We start from the raw sequence: 23,554 nt of genomic DNA, 5'->3' as shown, positions 1-23,554 counted from the left end.
GAGGAGAAAGATGAAAAGAAAAGACAAAAAAGAGAAATAGACACAGAAGATCACACAGCGAATGGACACAGACAGCAAAAACAGCAGAGTGGGGTGGGAGAGGGGAAAAAAAAAGATAAATAGGAGGGGAGTGGATGTGGCTCAAGCAGTTGAGCACCTGCTTCCCACATGGGAAGGTCCTGGGTTCGGTTCCTGGTACCTCCTAAAAACACAACATGCAAACAAACGAAAAATACCAACTCAGGGGAGCCGATGTGGCTCCGTGATTGAGCGCCGGCTTCCCACACACAAGGTCCCGGGTTCAATCCCCGGCCCCAGCACCTCAAAAAAGACAAATAAATAAATAAATAAGAGGCTGGGTTGGTTTATGCAACTCATGGGATAGAACTGAGGAAGGTGGGGCTGGAAGTCAGGGGCTGTCAAGAGCCACTGCAGACACCTCTGTACACCATCTCGGCTTGAGAGCTCCAGTCAGAGAAAACCTCCATCTGACAACTCCCAGCTACCACCCGCGCCATCCCCAGGAGAGAAGAGGCTGGAAGGCTAACGAAGTTCAGTCAGGGCGCCGCAGGCTCCTGGGCTGGCCCGGGCATGGCCTCTGTTGGTGAGCTTGGCGGAAGGGGTATGTGCCTTGGGGGGAGACACTGCTCATTCATCTCCTCTCAGGAGTGCAACGAAAGTGTCAAACCTTTGTTTTCTATACCCAGTCCATCTTTCTCAAAAGTTTAACCACTGACCCTCTCCCTTGAGGTAACGCAGTGTCCTCAGGTAATCTGCTCAGTCTTTCTGAATTCTGTCCCCTCCCTTGCCTCTCGCCAGTGAGCGTCTGGACAAACTGGGAAGTGGCTTTAGGAAGGAAGAGGGGGCTCGGCTGGGTACACACGAGTCGGGTGCGACCCTCTGGCTTCTCCGGTCTCCTCAGCGATGGCCCGTGTCCACTGAGTCACGCTCATCCTGGGACGCTTGTGGCCCGAGGGCTGGCAGCCCGTCTGCATGGCCCTGCCAGGGCCCAGTGCTGATGGTGCTGCATGCCCAGGTTTGGCCGAGACTCCATTATCCCCCAGCTTCTCCCACTCAATCTTCTTTGTCCTCCAGTCAAGCTTTTCTCCTGATAGCCTTGTTCCCAGTGCTACTAGTCCAGGATCTGGGCCACCACATCACATTATTTTTCTTTCTGTATATTTTCTTTATTTTGCAGAAAATGCTTTCAGCTTATTGTCTTTGGCTACTTTGTCAGAAGGAAAAAAAAAACTATAAACTGTTCTAGGTTTAACAATACAAGAAAATAACTGCATCTGCCCAAAACCACACACTTTCTAGTAGACAGAGCAAATTGTCTTCAGACTTCTTCTGTCCTTAAAAGCTCACCTCTAATTATTGTAAACGGTCACCAAAGGGACCTGAAAACTACTCCAAAGCAATAAGAAAGAGAATTAAAAGTATGCTTTTTATCTCACTAAAGAGGACCAGTGAAGTTTATAAATTCTGTTGTGCCGAAGTCATCTATATGCTGTATGAAACAAAAATTTAGATTTCTGGATCCAAGCAAACAATTTATATTTTATTATGAATAATAACACATATATTGTTCTCAAACTTAAATTCACCTGCAGCATATAAACAACCCGGGACTAAACTGCTCTTGCCAATGATGGGCAAACAGGTGGTGGCAGTTTTTTGTCCTGTTGTGTTTGGTAACTAGAATGGGTCTTTCTCCTTTTAGTGAAGGTGAAGTCAAAAAGCTTTATTTCCTTCCCTTGCCCCAAGAGACTGTCATTTTGTACCTTACTTTTAATAGTAGGATTAATCAAATCAGTACTTGGTTGCCGGGGGTGGGGAGGAAAAAAGTCAGTGCATCTTTTTGAAGAAAGGATGCCTCATTCTTTTTTTTTTTAGTTGAAATATATCACTCATAAACATACATAAACAATAAGTGTATAATAGTTGTGAACTTACAAACCAAACATATATAACATCAGACAAGCATATATAACATCTCGCCCTACCACCAATAACTTGCATTGTTTTTAAACTTTTTGAACTAATGATTAAAGAGCATTGTGAGGGAAACGGACTTTGGCCCAGTGGTTTAAAGAGCATTGTGAAAATATTACTACTAAACAATGCAGTTTTCCCCTAACCAACCTGATTGTTATTATCTTTATATCATTTATATATGAACATACATAAACAATTAAGTGTACAGTAAAAGTTGTGAACTGACAAAGCAAACATGCATGACATCATACAGGGGTCCCATACATCAACCCTCCACCACCAACACCTTGCATTGTCATGAGACGTTGGTTACAAACTATTCTTGATGTGTGATTAGACCTTACAAAGCCTGACTTTTACAACTATTGTCAGTCTCCTGTTTCAGTCATCAGAAGCTGTTTCTCTGTTTGCACCTATAGTATTCCAAAAGGCCTGTGCACAGACATACAGAGAAGGAGCAGATCGTACATTTCTAGAATAGCATCACAATTACCTGTGGAAGTCACCCGCTGTCTGTAACCCTACAAGCACTGTTTCTTGGCCATCGCGAATCAGTATTGTCTCCCTATTCAAGGGACCCCCCAAAATCTGACCTGAGGAACTCAGCTGCTTCCTTTCTGAGAGAGTGGGCAATCAAGAGAAGTGACAGAATTCTGCCACCATAAAGAACAGGCATCCAGACTTGTAGATATTTCAGTGTGCCTGTTAAGTATATTTACAGAGACCTAAATCTTGGATGGCTGAGCCCTGAATCCCAGGAGACTAGTGGCCAGCTACTACTCTCCAGTTTTTCAATCTTGTCCTGGACAACCAACAAAACAAGATGATGGATGGGTCCCATCACCAAAAGACAGGGGATGTTTGCACCTGCGGGTTGGAAAATTCCTCCCACCTACCCCATGGTACCTGGGGTCCCCCTTTGACCTGTGGCTGTTGGAGCGGATGTCATCCCGGGTCCCTCGGATCAGGAAATGAACAATCATGGGGGGAGGGGTGGCTGTGGACCAAGGTAGATGAGTTGTTACCAGGGGTGTTACCCTGTGTTGGCCAAAGACCTTGTAATCTTGGTATAAAGATAGAGGCTGCGAGCATTCAGAAGGGAGGGAAAATGAATGGGTGGAACGAGGCCCATTTGGGGTGGTAAGTGTCTTCTCCACGACACTGCAACGACGAACCCATGACATTACACATTTGTCAAGAGCTATGGAACACATGACATTTGTTAAGAGCTCTGTGCTATGTGCAGCACAAAGTGTAAACCCTAATGTGAACTCTGAACTTTGGTTAGTGGCAATACTTCAATATTGGTTCGACTATAACAAATGTACCACACTAATCTAACATGTCAGTAATAAGGGTAATTATGTATGTGAGTGGGGGAGCTAAATGGAAATTCCATATATATTGGTATAATTTTTCTGTAAATGTAAAACTTCTCTAAAAATAAAGTTAAAAAAAAAGAAGTGAATCAGGTAGAGAAGTTAATGAATAAATAAATACTGTATCCAACTTGAGTATTATTTTTATAGTTTTGAGACTACAGGCATTTTTTTCCTTGTGATAAGTTGTTACGTGAGCTTCTGGTACCAAAGAGAATCTAGAAATAAAGATATTAATGATGAAAAAACAAAAACAAAAATATAGAGAATATACAAAAAATACAATTTGGAAATATCTGGGAGTTGCTTGCCTTATAATCAAAATATCATTACTAGCATTACTAGTCTCGTGCATTCAAATTCTGCCTCAGTTCTTCTAGGAATGGCCAAAAGAGCACTGGAATGAGCCTTGAGGTGGCAGTGACGAAGCCCTAGGTGTCATTTCAGCCCTGCCACTAATTACAGTGTGACGGTGGGCTGCTTGTTTCACCTCTCCAGGCCTCAGTTTCTTCATTTTTCCAACATACACGTGCTGACTTTCAATAGATTCCATTACTTTAAAATATTCATGGAAGCAGGTAGAGCTCAAGTGGTTGAACGCCTGCTTCCCACGTGCGGGGTCCTGGGTTCAATCCCTGGTTCCCCCTTAAAAAAGAGAAAGAAAGAAATTCACATTTTTTAATCACTCAAAGTCACCAAGCCTTTGGTTAGCAGTTAGACCCAAGGAGTGGGCTGTTTTAACATGTTCATTCGAAGAGCAGTGAGTGAGTTGTACTTAGACAATTATATGAGAGGAGCTGATCTGAGGAGCCAGACAACTTTCTACTCAGACTGGGAACTTTTCCCAGAAAAAAAGTTTGTGTGCATATTGTTCTTTGTTATATTATACAAAAGAAAGTCTAATATTTTTTTTAACAACTTAAAAACTTGCTTTGTAATGCTGTAAGTTGATCTTTTGGCTCTCTCACTGGCTTTTCTTTGGGTTGACTTCTAAGGAAGTGCCAGCCAACCTTCAATTCTTTATCCTAGGAAAAACTCACTGCTTATTTATGTTGGCATCTGGCAACCTCACCTGTAGCAACTTCCATATGATGTAAAGCTTGATGGATCTTCTGGGCAGAATGTGTCATTGAGTGGAAATTCTACATGGTAACACACTTGCTCTAAATTGAAAGAAAACTTGTTTGAAGCTCAATTCACAAATCCATTTTATATAAACTTAAAGAGTTTGGTATCTATCTTGCAGATTAATAGAAGCCTGGTGTCACTGAGAAATATCAAGAAAATGAGCCCTTTAAATAGGCTGAAAAAGTTAAAATAAAGAAATTACATTTTAAACTAAGGAATCAATAAAAAAGCTTGTATTAAATGTCCTGTTAATACAATTTATTTTTATTTTATGTTATGCTTCTTTCCATTTTTATTAAACCATCTCTATGTTCTTCTATCAGCAATTCGTAATCTGTGAAAGAACAAGAAACACAATGGACATAATCAGGAGACGTGGATTTAAAGGCTGACTTTGCCATTTACTAAGCATTTGACCCTGGACTCCTCAATTTCTGTAAAATGGAGATAACATCTTGTACTTCATAGGTAGATGTGAGGACTCATTGAGATGACATCTGTGAAAGTATCTAGCTCAAAATCTAGGAAGCATTCAACAAGCATCTCTGTGTTAAGGGTTTAGCAGACAGAAGCGGTGGCAACCACACATCCAACAGTTGGATATGCCTATTGGGGCTCTTGGGAGCCCATGGGACAGTAATTCTTCAACCTACTTTGAGACCCAGAATTTGAGAATCTGATGAAAATACTGGATCCTCTTCCCAGAAAAAAAAAAAAAGAGTGTACACACATACCCACTATATTCTGAGATTTAGGCACCACTCTTCCCACTGAAACCCATTCCTGTAAGTCCTGTTAAGAAATCCTACATTAGAGGATTCAGAGAAAAATCTTCAAAAAGGCTCATGTCCCAGTGTTTAGTTCTGTAGGGTGAACCCATTTGAAAATAAGACCTTTGAAGTTGTAATTCTTTAAGGTATGGCCAACCTGAAGGAGAATAGATCTTAATCCAATATGGCTGAAGTCCTTATAAACAAAGGAAATTGAACATGGAAAGAGAAGCCAGAGGAGCAGAACCTGGAAGAGAAGTTAACAGAACCCAGAAGAGAAAGGAGAAGACATGCTGCCATGTGCATCTGTCCTGTGACAGAAAAGCCAAGCAACCCCCGAAATTGCCCACCAACCAGAAGACACTGACCCAGAGAGGAAGATGCCTTCTAGCCTCTGACACTGAACCAGCAAATTCCTGCTATTACGCCAGCCCCTTGCATGGCATTTGTTTTAGCAGCTGAGAATCTAGGACACTGTCTTTGGAGCAGGGGTTCTAAACAAGAGGTCCATGAGCTTGAACTGAAATTCAGAAAAACATTATTCTTGTGGGGACGTGTTGGTATGGGTGTGATTTATTTATTAAATAATACATGGTATAGTATGGACTTAGTTAAAGGCCTGTGGTTTTCACCTGACTGGCAAAAGGGTCCATGGAACAAAAAAGGTTAAGGACCTCTGGTTTAGAGGATGAACCGTAGTGTCAATCACCTCTCTTGTCCTCTCACTTCCCTATCTCTCTTCTATCTATTTGACGCCATTTTCCATCACTGTTCCTGAACTTTGTTCCGCAATTTGTCTGTAGCCTTTGATAGCACTAGGAACCTCCTCCTTCTCAAAGCTCTACTCTGATTTCATGTCCCCCCTCCATGCTGGAACTTCTGCCTGTTCCTCTGGGATTCTTCTCGGTTATCTTTAGTAACTCCTCATGCTCAGTCCTTCTCTCCAATATTGGCACTCCTTAGGGTTCCAATATTAATTCCATCTCCTCTCCCTCCACAAACTCTCCCTGAAAAATGTCTTACAACTCTACAGCTTCAACTACAACTTAATTGTCAGAGATTCCCAGAGCATATCTCAAATCCAGTCCTTTTCCAAGTTTCAGATCCTGTAACCAGCTGCCTAGTTGAGGTATCACAGGCACCTCAAACTCAACCTGTGCAAGTGAAGTCAATTTCATCCTCCCCAATGCAGCCTCTCCTCCTGAAGCTCTTGTCTCAATTGATGCCTTAGAAATACCACCCTGTTAAAAATTTGTTACCCCCTTATTTCTGGTTCATATAAAATTATCATCAAATTATAAGCTTTCTATTTCTGAAGTATCTTTTGAACCAATGGCCATTTCCATGTTTCTTTTTAGTTGCCTTCATTTATGTACTCATAATCTTTCCCTTAAACCTTTGCTATCACTTCTTTCTTCTAGTCCATCTCTTGTGGAGTGAATACCCTAAAATTCAAGTCTAATCTTGTGATGTCCCTATTTTAAAATTTTAAATAGGTGATATGAGTATGGTGGTTTGAAGCTGAGTGTACCCCCAGAAAAACATGTTCTTAAATCTAAAATGTGCATATGAACTGACTGGAAGTGGGACCATTTGATGAGTTTTCTTCAGTTAAGGTGTGGCCCACCTCAATGAAGATGTGTCTTCATCCTATTACTGGAGTCCTTTGTAAGAGAATGAAATTCAGACAGAGAGAGAAAGTCACAAGAAGCAAGAAGCTGAACCTGGAAGAGAGGGGAGAGACCAGGAAGTGCCGCCATGTGCCTTGCCATGTGACAAGCCACTGACCCCAGGATGACCAGCAGCCGGCCCCAAAACATCACAGTCTTCTAAGAGAAAGCATCACCTTGATGATGCCTTGATTTGGGCTTTTTTTTAGCCTCAAAATATTCAGCTAATAAATCCCATTGTTTAAGCCAAACCATGTCATGGTATTTGCTTGATCAGCCTAGGAGATTAAAACAATGGGTAAGACACCTAATGTTTTAAATGAGTGCCAGGTGCTAAATAAATTATGGCTGGATAAATTGCTATTTTGACTATGTAATATGAAACAACAATATTCAGTAATATGAAACAATACGAAATGTATAGACATCAGCTCTGGGGATGGGGGATCACTCTCCTTTGTTTTCTAGAAACAGGACACAGCACTCAGAGTAACTATAGTAATCACTGCTCCATGCTGAACTTTTTTTTTTTTTATTGATTTTGTAATAATATTACATTAAAAATATATATATATGAGGTCCCATTCAACCCCACCACCCCCACTCCACCTCTCCCCCACCAGCAACACTCATTCCCATCATCATGACATGTCCATTGCATTTGGTAAGTACATCTTTGGGCACCTCTGCACCTCATGGTCAATGGTCCACATCATGGCCCATACTCTCCCCCATTCCATCCAGTTGGCCCTGTGAGGATTTACAATGTCCGGTGATTGCCCCTGAAGCACCATCCAGGGCAGCTCCATGTCCCAAAGACGCCTCCACCTCTCATCTCTTCCTGCCTTTCCCCATACCCATCAGCCACCATGTCCACTTTTCCCAATCCAATGCCACCTTTTCTATGTGGACATTGGATTGGTTGTGTCCATTGCACCTCTATGTCAAGAGGAGGCTCAGATTCCACATGGATGCTGGATGCAATCCTCCCACTTTCAGTTGTAAGCACTCTAGGCTCCATGGTGTGGTGGTTGTCCTTCTTCAACTCCATCTTAGCTGAGTGTGGTAAGTCCAATAAATCAGATTGTAGGTGCTGGAGTCTGTTGAGGCTCAGGGCCTGGCTATCACATTGTCAGTCCAGAGATTCAAATCCCCTAAATATATCTTAAACCCCAACACTAACTGCAACTCCAGCACATTAACATGAAAGTCTTATGAAGAGAGATCCCATCTGAGTCCAGATTCATCACACATAAACACCAGTTCCAAAGAGGGGCCATCTGACCTGGTAGTTAACCCCATCTGCCATGACCATAACTCCCATGGATCTCTTTGGCCCTCAAAGGAACCAATACCTGGGGGCTGTATCTGCTTTATCTGTCTCTTAGACTCTGCTCAGTTGTGCATAAGGGCAATCCTTCTGACAGCCCCCAGACTCTTTTTTAGAGACTCGTAGCCATATAAACTCATTTCTCCTTTCCATTTCCCCCTTACATTAGGTCAAACAGCATTTTAAAGTCATGTTATTTTATGTAGACAGGGATATTCTGCTGATCCGCATTGAACCTTCCGTACAAGGTCATTTTCCAGTTGCATCATCAGTTGGTAGTTGATAGTGATCCCTCGGTGCCAGGGAGGCTCATCCCCGGGTGTTATGTCCCACGCTGGGGGGAAGGCATTGCATTTACATGCTGAGTTTGGCTTCGAGACTGGCCATTTTTGAGTAACATGAAGGCTGACAGGAGGAAATTCCCAGGCACAATGCTGCTCTAGGTCTTGTTCTTATTTTAGGCTTATCAGCTCACAAGCATAGTCATTAGCGTCAGGGGCTCACTGTTGAACCCTCACTCCCTCCCAGTCCCCGCCACTGCACCTGGGAGACTGTCGCTGTTCCCCTAGGGACCACGACAGAGCACCACTGGCTAGGAACCCAGTACCGCCCCTGCTGTGGTTTTTAATTGTTGCCACTATGAGTATATCCACACATTACCATGCACCCTGGACATATGTTCTGTACAGCTCCCTGTCAGCCATATATCACCTGTCAATGGTATCCTATACCAGTATTCCTCTGTTGCCATTGTTGAAACACTCTGATCCAGAACTCCCTGAAATTTGAAGCCCAACATAATGTCAGGGTCCCTTACTAGGAAATGGCATATAGCGATGGGTTTAAAGGTTAGATAAAGAATACGTGTTGACTTGGAAAAAATTCTCCATCCTATCTTTTTCTTTTTTTTTTTTTTCCTCTAATTATTGAACTTCTCTTCACAGGAGCCCTAGAACACAGCAATGCATGTATATAATATACAGCACTCCCATACATCCACCACAAAACCTTTCCCTTCCACAGCGATACTCTTACACCCTATTCACATCATATTTACTTAACGTGATGTACAGAGTCTGAGACAATAGCTTTCAAACAAGGTGACATCTGTGCTTACATTGTGGTGCATACTTTAGGATACACAGTTTTCTAAATTCTTAGTTATCCTATGTTTTACATTATGGTTTACATTATCAGTCTGTCATCTCCTATATGTTATGGTGTAATATTACATGTTTTATATCCATCCTTCTGTACTCTCACGAAACTCCTCTCTTACCCCCCATTTACCTTGGTTCCACACATTTAATGTCCATTTTCCCTTCCACCTTGGTGCCCACAGTGACAGCCAACCTCCGTTTCCCGAGGAGCCACGTCCAGGGATAGATGGAATAGTGTTCAGGGCCTAACTTGCTCAACTGCCCCAATGCTCTGGGAGCCACCCTTTCTCTCGAGGGATACAGTTCCCTCTATTTGATGGCATTAGTCCACCCCCACTCTCACTACTTGGGTTTCTACCCCATGGTGTCACCCACTCTGGCAGAATGAGCATTTAGACATTCCCCAGGAGCCCGTCCCGCATCAGACCATCCCCTCTGAGCATTCTAAACAGGTAACCCTCTTAATTATATTTTGATATGATTTTCTCGGCATTTTACTCTCCACCAACACCTGACACTCTCCTATGTTCGTATGCTACCCCTCCCTTCCCCCACTTTTGGGCAATATTACCCATCTGCCCATCCCCAGCCACCCTCAAACCCGCAAAGCCCCAACCAAAGGCAACTCCTTGCCCCCATTTTATCTCTTCTTTGTGTTCATACTTACCACCATCTCGTCATAAATTCCACCCCTGCAGACATCGGCTCACATCCTTCCTCCACCCTCCGATGAACTTTTAAATATTAATCTCTTGTGGGAATTTTTGTCTTAGCTTGAGGAAATTAAGTTTGATCTTGTTAAGAGAAAAAAAAATGGTATAAGGGTGTTGGCTTTTTTTTTTAATGTTGCCTATAATTAAAATGTCAGGATAATGCAGCACTCCCAGTTAGAGGGAAAGTGATGTTTACAGGCTTAGGTGCTTAAAAACAAATTTCCAGTCAGATGATCATCTGAGTGCACCTAACAAAAGAGGTGTTCTTAATGGAAATGAATGGGAAAGAGTAAACTGTAATTAATTCTGCAGCACTTCGGGAAGAGCTGAATCTGCAGGGATGCTATCTCCATGTCCTGGGTTGCTTAACTTAAGCAGCACAGCGCATGTCATGGATGAAAAAAATACTGGAAAATAAATGCATATTCATATGTTTTTAAAAGAGAATTAGAAAACCATTTTTCACCATTTCGACCCTCAGAAGGCTGCAAGGTACTACACAATTCTCTTTGGGGGTCTGAAAGTGGTTTGGGGACCCTTGGAATTGTCAGAACATGTGTCTCACCCTCTTCACTGGGAGACTGTGGGTCGCCTCGTACCCAACTTGTTTAAATGCCCACACTGGAGAGTTGGGTCTGGTCATAATGTGAACTTAGACTGGGGGGAGGCTGGGTGGCAATGGGGCGCGGGGATTTTGTTTGTTTGTTTTTTCATGTTTTTGCGGGGAGGTTAACTTAAAAAAAATAATTTCAAACTTACAGGACAGTTGCAAAACAACGCAAAACCCATATAAAGAATTCCTTTCTATCCCCACGCAGATATCTAGAACCACCCATATTTAAAGTTTTGTCACATTTGCCATATCGTTTTCTTTCTCCATCAGTCTACTACTTTATTCATTTCTGTCTATCATCTATCAATCTATTGATCTATTTATCTTCTCTCTGTCATCTAATCTATCATCTATCTATTTTCTAAACATTTGAGAGCAGGTTGTATACATCATACTCATTAAACTCTTAATGCTTCCTTGTACAGTTCCTAAGAACAAAGATATTCACTTACATAGCTACCTTAAGTACAATTCTCAAGTTCAAGAAATTTAACATTGCTATAAAGCTTATAGTCCATATACTCCAAGTTTTTCACATGTCCCAGTCATGTCCTTTTGGGCCTTTTCTCCTTCATTATTAGATCTCGTCCAGGAACATGGATTGCATTTAGTTGTCCTTGTTTCTTCAGTCTGTCTGTCTCTTTCTCTCTCTCTCTTTGGGTGGTGGTGGTGGTTGGCCTTTAAATGGAAAAGAAAAAGCTTGTGTGTATTCTTTTTATTTAAAAAGGGGGTCAGGGGAGAGGGGACTCTGCACGCTTCCCAACAGTTAATAATATGCCATACATGGGAAACTTCAGAAGGCAGATTTCCCACCAGGCAAATAGCTTTTGGGGAGGTTTCCTCATTTGCCTGCTCAGCACACTGACACCAGCAGGCCGAGCCTTTATTCCAGCCACCGGGCAGACAAATCCCAAAGACGAGTGTGCACCTTCCTCGTCAAGATTTTCAGGCACCACCGTTTTACAGTCTTCCTTGGGAACTTCTACCAGGTAATCGCTCCAATCATAGAAAGACGGTCATTAGACAAGATAATGCAATTCAAAATCACTTTGGTACCCTTTGAGCACCTCCTTGGCGCCTGCCCCTTCCCACAGTTTTGGATTCTGAATTCAGACTCAGAGAATGAGAGACTGTCCAAACCGCACACACCTTCCAATAATCCTACAAACGATTAAAAATGAAAGTTCAACCGACTCACTTTACCCGCACAGTTGTTTTGAACTAAAGAGAGTGTCTCAGGAGTTCCTGAAAAGCTGGTTTTTGTCACAGCCAATGGGTTTATGGGTTTAATATGCTGATCAGTGCCTGTTCTTTGAGCTCTTTGGAGATCCTACCCATGGGATGATATTCTGGAGCTTAAAAGTCAACATGGAGGGAAGTGGATGTGGCTCAATTGATAGAGCATCCGCCTACCATATGGAGGGGCCAGGGTTTGATCCCCAGCATCTCCTGACCCGTGTAGTGAGCTGACCCATGCGCAGTGCTGCCACGAGCCAGCAGGGCCGTGCCACGCAGGGGTATCCCCCACGTAGCGGTGCCCCACGTGCAAGGAGTACACCCTGCAAGGAAAGCCACCCCACACAAAAAAAGCACAGCCTGTCCAGGAGTGGCACTGCACACATGGAGAGCTGACCCAGCAAGACGGTGCATCGAAAAAAGCAACACGGTTTCCCAGTGCTGCATGACAAGGATGCAGTGGACACGGAAAAATACGAACACACAGTAAATGGACAGAGAGCAGATAACGGGGGGAAGGGGAGAGAAATAAATAAAATAAATCTTTTAAGAAAAAAAGGTCAACATGGAATGTTTTTGTGACTTCAAAGTGTTTTACAAGCAGGACCTGGAAGAAAACCATTTATGACATTGTACCTATTTTTGTTTACTTAGCCTGATGGTTTTCTGGCTAGTCTATTCAAGTTGGTTTAACCCCATGGCCTTTGAAACCGTACAGGTGTCGGTGAAGTCTGACAGCACCTCCTGCAAACTGGGGACTCTGGGCAAGTCTCTTCACCCCTCTAAGCCTCAGTTTCTTTATCAGGGCACTATACTAATAATATGTGACTCACAGATTCAGCATGAATATTTCATGATACCATGCACAACAAACATTTAGGACAGGGCAGGTAAATAATAAGCACTCACTAAATCTGACTAGTTTTATTACTAACATTTCTTGAGCACCTATTACTGAGAAAATGCCTCAATATCACCTCTTCAGTGAAGCCTTTTTGACATGACCCCCCAGCCAGCCAGAGTCTGTAACTGTGACCCTATCACCACCACTTAATTCCATCTTCCTCACAGTCGGCGTTACTGTCAACCTACAGTGAAGCCTCCAAATTTGAACCTTTGTATCCACACCCAATCCAGTTCCGCACCATTTAACTCATCTTATGTTTATTGAGCAACTCCTATGTACTTCACACTATACCAGGAACTGAAGATACCAAAATGCACGAAGCCCAAGGAAGTAAGTGAAATGGTCCTTGTGAAGGTTAGCCTAATGTGTTGCTTTTTTTTAAAGATTTATTTTATTTATTTCTCTCCCCTTCCCCCCTACCCTGCCCCAGTTGTCTGTTCTTTGTGTCCATTTGCTGCATGTTCTTCTTTTTGTCCACTTCTGTTGTTGTCAGCGGCACGGGAATCTGTGTTTCTTTTTGTTGCATCATCTTGCTGTGTCAACTCTCCATGTGTGTGGCACCATTCCTGGGCAGGCAGCACTTTCTTTTGCACTAGGCAGCTCTCCTTACAGGGTGCACTCCTTGTGCGTGGGGCTCCCCTACATGGGGTCACCCCTGCGTGGCACTCCTTGCGAGCATCAGCACTGCGCATGGGCCAGCTCCACATGGGTCAAGGAGGCCTGGGGTTTGAACCTTGGACCTCCCATGTGGTAGACGGACGCCCTAACCACTGGGACAAGCCTGTTTCCCTAGTCTAATGTGTTACCTCAGCCAAGTAATGGTGCCCAGTTGTTTGGTCAAGCAAGCACTGGAATAATTGTAATACAAGGACATTCCGTGGACTTTAATCATCAGTTATTTGATAGCATAGATGGCTGATTACATCTACAAGCAACCAAGGAAATTGCCATCAGCAACGAGTGACATCTTATCCAATCAATTGAAGGCTTTAAGAGGGGAAGTGATTTCAGCATTCAGGGAGAGAATTCCTAGCTCTACCTTGAACAGCCAGCATCTCCTGGCTTCACCAGAACCCCTGGATTATAGTTTACCTGCAGAATTTAGACGTGTGCATCCCCAAAGTCACATGAGAGAATTTTATAAAATCTCATACTATTTACACATATCTCCTACCAGTTCTGTGTCCCTAGAGAACCCTGACTGATACAGTCATGTAAGCAAAGAGCCCACTACGTTAGAAACTCGAGAGGTAGGATGCAGAAGTCAAAGGTCAGAGGTGGGATGGAAAAGAAGTGGCAAGGGTTGGGAAAGACTTCCCAGAGTTTGCAGGGCGGTAGTGTAACCATGAGCTCAGGTAACCCTGGGAGAAGGTCTGGGAAAACTCTTGTTTCCAGCCAATGTGAGCTCTGGACAAGCCACAGCCTTCCACAAAGCTGCTCTCACGTGTCCGCAGTTCATACAATGAGACTTCTGCCTTCATTTCCTGGAGAAAGTTCCAATTCCATCCCACTAACACCAAAGAACCTTCCCTTCCCAGGGTCTTATCTCCACCTCACATGCTCCCAGCAGCTTGGCAATTCCACACCAAACCAGGCAGGTGACAAAGCCACCACCCCCTAACATCAAGGGACTACACTCCCTGAAACTCCCGTCCATTACGTCACTTCCCCTTGGATGGCGCCACTGCTGGCCCAGGTCAAGTCCAAGATAACTGTGTTCCTTTGGGCAGGGAACCCTCCCCCCACCACCATATGTGGCTGGTCCCACCACAAAATGGATTCACTTGGTCCCAACCAACCATGCCTTGGCTCCTCGCTTTTCAACGCTGACACACTGCTTAAGCTGCCCCAGGCCACAGACCCGAGCCCCTTCAAGGGAGCACTCTGGCCGAAGTCCTGTAGGCGCTCACACCTCCTATGGTCCACACCGCACTCTAATGATCTCTCTACCTCCATTGCTGGCTGGAGAGTGGCGTGAGGGCAGAGATGAGCTCTGATTTGCCTCTGTGTTCCCGACACCTAACACGATGCCAAGCACGAGGATGCACTCAATCAACGCGGAAGATGGGTATTTTGAGACTCTTAAACCGATATGACTTTCATACCTCTTAAATAAAGATGTCCCAGGGCTTCACATCCATGGAATCATGAGGTATTGGTGCCTTGCTGCAAGGGCAGATTCTAGCTGGATCAAAGGAGTCATTATTTAGCCATGATGGTCAACATCCCACGTCTTTCATAGTGAGAGAAGACGCGCGTGCATCAGGGTTCATGACAAAAACAGTGACTTCTACATTCTAAATATCAAGATATCAAGATATCTAAATAGTCTAGATATCTAAGAAGGAAGTCTAGCTGCCTGGGATTATAGGAAATTTTTATTAACCATAGACAGAGAGACCACAAAATGGTATAAGGAAATTAACAATGCACCCAATTAGAAAAGGAAGGAGAAGGGACGAAAGAGGACTGATGGGAGGGCCCCAGCAAGAGGAGGGAAGATGGTGTTAATCTTTTTAATTAATCTTTGTTCACAGATTTGTAGGTGCTAATAGGCATTTGGGAACTTAACTGTACTAGAGTAAAATTTTGCTTCACATGTTAAACCAAGGAAATCTTTTTAATTGGGGTGATGTTAGGAGTTTTACTAGCCTAGGGGTATGAGTAGTTGGGATTTTTCAATGTCACTCAAAAGACATCATTTAACCTCTTTCAATTCATTAGGCCAACCCTACCCACAAAGAGAAATTTCCAACATCTTCTCTATTGAAATGAATTCTATCATTGACGAATTAGTTCTCTGAGTTATCACATCATTGGCTAAAAAAAAAATTGGAGAGATTTACATACAATGCAAATATAAATAAATCTATAGAGACAGAAATAGATCAGTGGGCCTGGGGATAGATCAAGGTGACTATTAGGAGGTGGGGGGTATTTCTTTTTGGAATAATGAAAATGTTCTAAAATTGATTGTGGTGATGAATGCACAACCATGGAATTATACTAAAAGCCACCGATAGTATGTTTTGGATGGTCTGTACGGTATATGAACATATTGCAATAAAACTGCTTTTTAAAAAATTACATGTATAAAAAATAAATTTAATACCTGGATGGAAAGACTATTTCGTACTTCTTTCCAGGGGATTCTGAGTCCGTCACTACTTTTTAAATAACTTTCAACCTGTTGCTTTTCTCCTCACAGGATATGATTCACCTGGGGTGTTGCTAAACAAGTCATATCAAGGGGAACAATATAATAAAAGTTACCTAAATTCCAGAACATTATGTCTATTGTGATCATAGCATATTTTATATTTCCTAGTATTTTATACTCCCTTCTTATTGATGTGTATTCCCACTGCCCAGCACGCCTGAGAGCGCTGACGTTGGCCCATTCCTCACCTGGTTCAGATGGCTTTCCGGCCATGCTCTCTCAGCCCGCCTTCTGAGCGCCCAAGGGAAGCTCTGCCCACCTGCCTGCTGATCTCACACCCACCGCGAGTGAATTGGAGGGAAGGGTTTTCGCACTCTTTGCTTCTGTCTCCACAACATCCAGGCACAAAGGTTACCATGCAAGAGGCATCTAGCAAGTAACTGTTGAATGGATGAATTTAAACATTTCTAAACTCCATAGAACTTAGTAACAGGTACAGGCCAACCACGGGGACTCAGGCCACCGCCATAAAGCAGAGATCGCAGTAAATCAAGTCACACGAAATTTTTCTGTTTCCCGGTACACAAAAAAGCTGTGTTGGGAAGCAGATGTGGCTCACATGATGGGGCTCCCATCTACCACATGGGAAGTGCAGGGTTTGATTCCCAGGACTTCCTGGTGAAGGCACACTGGCCCACACAGAGAGCTGGCCAGAGCAGGGTGCTGGCCTGTGCGGAGCGCTGGCCCGAGTGGAGAGCTGGTGCAGTAAGATACGCAACAAAAAGTGACACAGAGGAGAGACAATAAGAGACGCAGCAGACCCGGAAGCTGAGGTGGTGCAGGAGACTGAGCACCTCTCTCTCACTCTGGAAGTTTCCAGTTTCGATTCCCGATGCCACCGAAAGAGAAGACAAGGAGACAAAGAAGAATGCACAGCAAATGGACACAGACAGCAGACAATGGAGGGAGGGGGGAGAAATAAATAAATCTTTTTTAAAAAAGCTATGTCTATACTATGCTGTAGTCTAGTAAGTGTGCAATAGCACTGTTTTTAAAAATGATGTACAATTGGATTACCTAATACTGATATTTGCCAACTCCGCACAAAGTGTGTTCTTTTTTATTTTAAAAAGAAAGTGTATTTGAAAATAAAGTCAGATGGAAATTTTACTTTTAAAATTCCTGTTTTGTCAAGTTTCTCTGATTGAAGATGACTATATGACCCCCTTTTCGTCTCAGGGTCCCCAGAATCCTCTCTCCAGGGCTGGGCTAAGTAAACAGAAATTTGGTTTCATGTGTGGGACATTTAGACCTTTTGGAAGGTGGCTTAACTTGTCTCCTCTGGACTGCAGGTTCCGGCTCTCAGCCACAGTGCTCCTCTCTCCTCACTGCATCCAGGCTGATTCCCTGAGGAGCCACCAGTTTTCTTCTCTCCAACTAAACTTCTTCTTTTTGTACCTGTTAATTTTTCCAAACACTAATAGAATAAAGGCAGTTTTCTAAAACAAAACAACAATGCATGCACCTTAATTAAAATGCGATAGAGCGAAGCAGATTTGGCTCAACTGATAAGGCATCCACCTACCACATGGGAGGTCCAGGGTTCAAACCCCAGGCCTCCTTGATCCATGTGGAGCTGGCCCACGCACAGCGCTGATGCGCGCAAGGAGAGCCCTGCCACACAAGGGTGTCCCCCAATAGGAAAGGCCCACGCACAAGGAGTGCACCACATAAGGAGAGCCACCTCACCCAAAAAAAGCACAGCCTGCCCAGGAGTGGCGCCACACACACGAGAGCTGATGTGGCAAGATGATGCAACAAAAAGAGACACAGATTCCCAGCTCTGCTGACAAGAATGCAAGTGGACACAGAAGAACACACACCGAATGGACACAAGAGAGCAGACAATGGGGGGGGGGAGGGGGCAGGAAGGGAGAGAAATAAATAAAAATAAATCTAAAAAAAATGTGATAGAGGCACAAAATGAGCACACATTGTTGGAAAAATGGCACTGATAGACTTGCTCGACTCAGGGTTGCCAGAAACCTTCAATTTGCAAAAAAAAAAAATGCTGTATCTGGGAAGCACAAAGAGCGAAGGGCAATCAGAAAAGAGATGCCTGCACTTTAAAATAAACAATAATGTTACCAACTAGCAATAGCTATTATAATTTTTTAGATTACTTTAGAATCTTAACCCTGGAAAAAACATATATATATATATATATATATATTTTATGTAGTTACCATACTATTGTACATAAAACCTAGTGATACATATGTCTTTATAGGAAATTGGACAAAAACTGCAAAATAAATGAGGATTCTTCCGAAGATTTCCATTCTAGGAAGGAAAACAATAAGGCATGAAATAGTATGGAACCAATAGAAAAGCAAAACAGTCTTTTTTTTGCCCTTCCCCCAAACAGTGGTGTTGCATAAAATAATTTATAACCTAATCCATTCCTTATTTGTAAACACCAAAATGAAAATGTCTTGTTCCCTCTTCTATCTCAGTAATCCCATCTTGTCCTAAATAGGAAATATGTGACTGACTTCTAGAAATGAAAATTCATCAGGAGGTAAAGTCAGAAAAATACCTGCCCAGACCCCAGATGAATGAGAAATGCATACAGATATGACAGGAAAAACAAGAGCCCAGGAAGCTTCATCTCCACGCTGCACCAGGATAAAAATTAATTGGTTCTGCATGAACGGGCCACCTTGAACCAGAGGTGCAGTAGCACAGTTAATTAAGGAAAGCCTCGATTTAATTGAGCATTAATATTAAAAGAAACCGAAAACGCATTCCCCGAGGAGTTGAATTCTTCCTGTGTGAAATGGGAGGAAGGGCAAATGAGATGCGAGAAATTTGCTTTTTCCAGAGGCGAGTTTTTCATAGTAACTCGTTAGAGCTGATCAATTTAAATACTCACTTCTGTAGTCATAGGTGTGCACAGAGATTGCTCGGAAAACATCAATCACTCCAATTTAAGAAGAAAATTCTATCACATTTTTATAAGATGTTGAATGAGCTCAAAAGACTGATACATCAACTCAGGGGCAAAGCTGTCACTCCATCAGATGCATGACACCCCAACACTCAAGGCTGGCATACAAAGCCAGAGTCACAAATGATTCATTCCTGCCGTGAGAAATGAAGCAGCTGGAAGAGGCAGAGACACCCGTTCCTGGCGGGTCTTCACGGCAGTTCCAGTGTCAAGAGAGCCAAGTGGAGACCAGGACACTGCTTGGTGTCCAAAGACCCAGAATTAATGTGACTTAAGTCTTTAGAAATGAGAGAAACAGCGTTCTCTCAAACCTGAACCAAGGATGACCAGGACAGAATTTGTGTGCATACGCTCACAGTTCCTTCTAGGAATCAGGCGGCATTTCGGATTGAAAATAAAAACTGAGCAAATTTCTGCCAGCCTTGATGAGACGTCACCTGTCCAGCTGTCACCTGGTGGCAACCCTAATCATCGTTCATCAGAAATTCTTCTCATGTGCTTATCCCATCAGTGTCGTCCAGCCACATCACCCGCCCCACCCCCTGCCCCCCAAAAAATCTCTCTCCCAAGGGAGGGCAAATACTTTTCTTATTTCATATTTGTCAACAAGTTTGAAAGGAAACTTTGACACAGGTTGGCAAGAATTCATCTGAGAAGTTGCTCAACAAATGACGTCAGGCTGGGTTAGCCCAATGCAGGCAACTTCAAAGCAGGTCTACACTGCGCCCGAGGCAGAGGGGCTTGGCCAGGCGGGGCGCCCTCTCCCTGGAAACTTGGCAGGGCATCAACTCTACCTGGGCAACCCTCTTTTCTGTGCTTCCACGTCCTTTTTTTTTTTAGACACTTTAATGTAGACAGTCAGGTGACAGTCCAAATCTGGCAGCTTTGAGATCCATCCAACCTCTTTCAATTCTGATTCAGTCCATATCGTTTGTCCATTCTTGGGTTTAATTCTCAGTAATTAAATCATCAGTTCCATGGAGTGGATGGCAATATGTTTGAGTAAGTATGACTAACCCTGATGCTTTATAAATGAGATTGTGGCTGAAAGGGGTAGTCTGTGGATGTAAATGTCAACTGAAAGAAAGCTAGAGAATAAATCTAAGGTGTGTATAACAGTGATTTTGGTGGTGGATGAAGATTGTGCTTAATAGTATAAATAGAAGAATGTTATTTGTTTGCAGGGTTAATATGGTGATACACGGGAAAATTGCAAGTAATGTAACTTATGGATGATAGTTAACAGTGATATTGTAATCTTTTTGCAGCAGTGGCAGGAAAAGATTCCTATCATTTCTAAGAGATAACTATAATGAGGTATAAGGAGGTATGGGATTTTTTTTCTTTTGGAGTAATGAAAACCTTCTAAAATTGACTGAGATGATGACAGCACAATGCTGTGATGAAAATGAGAGCCACAGAGTGTACATTTTGAAATGACTGGGGATCCAGTGGTAGAAGATGGACTGTGGTTCACACGGACAAAAACGAGAACGTTCTCTCATGAACTATAACAAACATACAATACTAATACAGGATGCTAATATAGGGTGGGTTGGGGGGAAAATACACCAAATGTAAGATACGGGCGATAGTAGTATATTCTGATGATGCTCTCTCGTAGTTCGTGACAAATGACTCACAACAATGCAAGGTATTGGTGGTGGGGAGATATCCAGGAGTCTCTATGATGAAATGCACGTTTGCTTTGTAAGTTCACAACTTTTACTCTACACTTATTGTTTATGTTCATGTATGAATGATATACTTCAACAAAATTTTGTTTTTAAAAAAAGACCATCAATTCCTTTATTTCCATGCCTTAGGAAGGAGGGGTTTGGTGGAGGGATGTGGGGTCATGTTTCCACTGAATCCTCCCCCTAGCTCTCAGGAACAGATGCCATTGATTACCAGGGTGAGTTTTAGGAAGGGCTGGTGGAAAATGTCTTCACACTGACACAAAAGGATTCCATTACAGGGCTTATTCAGGTGTTCCAATTTTCTGTTGCTCCTCAATCAACTGGCGAGCACATCTTGGTTCAAATCCCAGCACTGTCTCTTGCCTTCAGACCGTAGGAAAGATGCTGAACTTCTCGAAGCCTCATTTCCTCAATGTAAAATGGGAAAGCATAGAACCATGGCCATACCATGGCCCAAGGACTAACTAAAAACTGTGCGTGGGAATCCCTTAGCACAGATGCTCAACTGACGTTGGCTATTGATAGGTCATCAGTCTGGAGAAGACAGAGAATCAGCTGAGCCCTTACTCCACGAGGGTGTCAGGTGAGAACAGTTAAGAGACATTTTTTCTGGTCTGGAAAAGAAGGCCCTAGAAGAATGGAGATGGAGCTCTCCAGCGAGCAAAGGCATAGAGAAACCGTTTTTTCTCTTCATAGGATCTTCTATCCGCCTTGTCTTGAATTCTGAGTCACATTGTGCCAGGGAATAGGGGGTGGGATGCAAAGAGCCATTGCTTTTCAATCAATCCAACGTTTCTTTACTGAATGAATTTTTATCATGTGCATGAATGTTCTTTAGTATGTTATGCTCCTTTAACTTTAGGATTTAAGGTGTGCTGTAATTATGGCTGTGTTTGGGGAACAAATCCAAACTTCTACCACATTAGGCCTTGGACCCAGGACTCGATCAACAGAGCTGGCTTTTACCACTCGAGGGCTGAGTGAGAGAGGTGAGAGCTCGTGTTACTAGATTGGGGAATCAGGAGACCTTTAGATCTGAAAGGAAACCTAGAGCTCATCCAGCAAAGCCTCTGGAAACCCCTAGTACTGGGCACACTTCCCGGGTTAGACTGACCTTCTCAAAACAGTGCCACGGCCCTTCCACGGGCCCGAGGAGCCCCACCTGAATATCCTGGGTATGGTCACTGCACCCCCACATCTGCTCTTTCCCAAGAAAAACAACGAGGTCCTTTAGTTCATCTCCAAACTGAGCGTGCTAGTTATAACAGGCGCACATCATTCTTTTTTTTTTTCCTTCTTTTCATAATTGAGATAGAAGCTTCATAAGAATCTGAAGCGATGATGGGGCAAATGGATAGAGCGAGTTCATGGTGTCAGCAGGGAATGGAATCTTGAGCACGGGCCAAGGAACTGCCCCAATGCAAGGAGGTCGCCTCTTCCCCTGGAACAAGACCAGGGAAGATGCCTGCCGAGAGAGGCAAGACCGTGCGCGGCGCAGGGGACGGGACGGTGAGCTCCCATCTGACAGCGTCTGTTTCCTCTGGGAGTAATTAACAACAAAGGCATCTGCTCAGTTTGAGGGAAGGTGTGCCTGTTGGGGAGCTTTAGGTGATTTTGAAAGAGCTTCTCAGGGAAGCAGACGTGGCCCAATGGATAGGGCGTCCACCTGCCATATGGGAGGTCCAGGGTTCAAACCCCGGGCCTCCTTGACCCGTGTGGAGCTGGCCCATGCGCAGTGCTGATGCGCGCAAGGAGTGCCCTGCCACGCAGGGGTGTCCCCCACATAGGGGAGCCCCACGTGCAAGGAGTGCGCCCCGTAAGGAGAACCACTCAGCGCAAAAGAAAGTGCAGCCTGCCCAGGAATGGTGCCGCCCACACGGAGAGCTGACACAACAAGATGATGTAACAAAAAGAAACACAGATTCCCGTACTGCTGACAGCAACAGAAGCGGACAAGGAAGAACACGCAGCAAACAGACACAGAGAACAGACAACTGGGGGGGAGGGAGGAAGGGGAGAGAAATAAATCTTTAAAAATAAAATAAAAAAGTTTCTGTGGGGAAGCGGATGTGGCTCAATTGATTGGGCTCCCGTCTACCACATGGGAGGCCCTGGGTTTGCATCCCGGGGCCTCCTTGTGAAGACAACCTGGCATGCGCCCGCGGAGAGCTGATGGCCCACGCCTGCGGAGAGCTGATGCAGCAAGATGACGCAACGAAGGGAGACAAGCAGACACAGAGGAGCACACAGCGAGTGGACACAGACAGCAGACAGCAAGCAAGCGGCAAGGAAGGGGGATAAATAAATTAAAAATAAATCCTTAAAAAAAAATCTTCTGTGATGGAGAAAAAGATTAGAAAAGCAAAGGATTGCTGGCGAGCAAGAACTCATGGATCCCCAATAATCTGCATACTCTCTTACTGACTGGCTACAGAAAGTCTAAGTATCAGCTCCCAGGAATGGCGACTTCACAAAAACCTGTTGATTACAGTGCAGCTAACACCATCAGGTACTGAGTTCCTATTATCTGTCAGATACTGTCTAGGGGGTTTTGTGATGATGTTGTCAGTGATACAACTGAACTATTTTGTAAAAATTACATTATCTGTTCAAGATGTTCTCCTCATCACTCTTAGAGCATTTCTCACCAGTTGCCCTAAGTTTCCACATATAACAAAGGCTGTGTTAAGTATTTCTGTGGAAAATGGATGCCTCTGACATTTGGCACGGCATGGAGACAACATCTGGATATTTAATGGACTTTTAAAAGGTCAACTGGA

The sequence above is a fragment of the Dasypus novemcinctus genome, chromosome 28 (genome assembly GCF_030445035.2).
Source record: "Dasypus novemcinctus isolate mDasNov1 chromosome 28, mDasNov1.1.hap2, whole genome shotgun sequence".
NCBI classification, from domain to species: domain Eukaryota; kingdom Metazoa; phylum Chordata; class Mammalia; order Cingulata; family Dasypodidae; genus Dasypus; species Dasypus novemcinctus.
The sequence above is the reverse complement of the archived record's forward strand: the minus strand, read 5'-3'. Positions refer to the sequence as shown.